Here is a 1,135-nt window from a genome sequence, read left to right as displayed (position 1 = left end):
GCTTTAAATGGCTCACACTTCAATTTCGATGATTGTTTGGAAATAAATGTTATAATTATAAATGAACAAATGAAGAGATGTCATAAAAGAAAAATTTTAATGACCAGAAAATAAACATTACAACAAATTACTATATTTTATTTTTAGATAGAGCTTTCATTTCTAACATGTTATAATTAAAAACATCTCTACTCTTTGCTCTGACAAATTCAGTAATGATTTCATTGCAATTCAGCTGGTGAACAATATCTGCTTCCATACATATATAATAAGGGTAATGAATAAGTCTTTCTTGAATCGTTGTTGTATGCTGAGGGTTTTTGAGTCTCTATAGGGACAAAAATGAGCTTTCTGTCGTGTAGTTTGTGATCATCAAAGTTAGGAATATGCATAAAGCAATTTCAACATTGGGAAATATGCATCGTATTTTATCTTCTATTATGGAATCATACGTGCCTACATGAGTAAAATTAATCTTTCCTGAATCTGTAAACTTAGTTCTCATGCAAGAATGAGATTGTCACACTTCTTCGTAAAGGTTTGTATAAGCTTTCACTAATTTCTTGGATGCTTCTGTGCATTCTTCATCAGGCATATCCGCATTGTTTAAGAAGGAAAATCTATTTGGAAGAACTTCATACATTTTCCCCTTTTTTTCATGCAAGATTCAAGTATATGGTTGTGCGAAATTGATCTCTGGCACTCAATAATATTTCTGGAGCACTTCTGCCGTTTACTTGTTTCTTTCTTATGCTTCTGTGATGGTGAACTGCTTGATAATCAATACGTGGCACTATTTGCTTTATTGTTTTCAAAATTTCTCTTAAATTATGTAAATACCATGTTAATGACTGGTAGAGATCTGTGCCTGTTTTTAAGTTTACTTCTGAATCTTGGAGAGCTTGACTTACCCGATGAAAATAATGCAATATATTATTCCCCATAACCTACATAAATACATACTCTAGTGTTTACATTTTGTTGGCAATGTTTTCAGCTTCTCTTTTGGTATCTCCTTTTTGTGTCTGGTCTTCAGCAATATTTTCTAAGGCATCTAGAATCTGAGTGTATGATTCCAGGATTGTACTTTGTCTTAGGCTGGGTTCTCTAGAGAAGCAAAACCAGTAAAGCGTAT

The sequence above is a fragment of the Trichechus manatus genome, unplaced genomic scaffold, assembly GCF_000243295.1.
Source record: "Trichechus manatus latirostris isolate Lorelei unplaced genomic scaffold, TriManLat1.0 scaffold00116, whole genome shotgun sequence".
NCBI classification, from domain to species: Eukaryota; Metazoa; Chordata; class Mammalia; order Sirenia; family Trichechidae; genus Trichechus; species Trichechus manatus.
The sequence above is the reverse complement of the archived record's forward strand: the minus strand, read 5'-3'. Positions refer to the sequence as shown.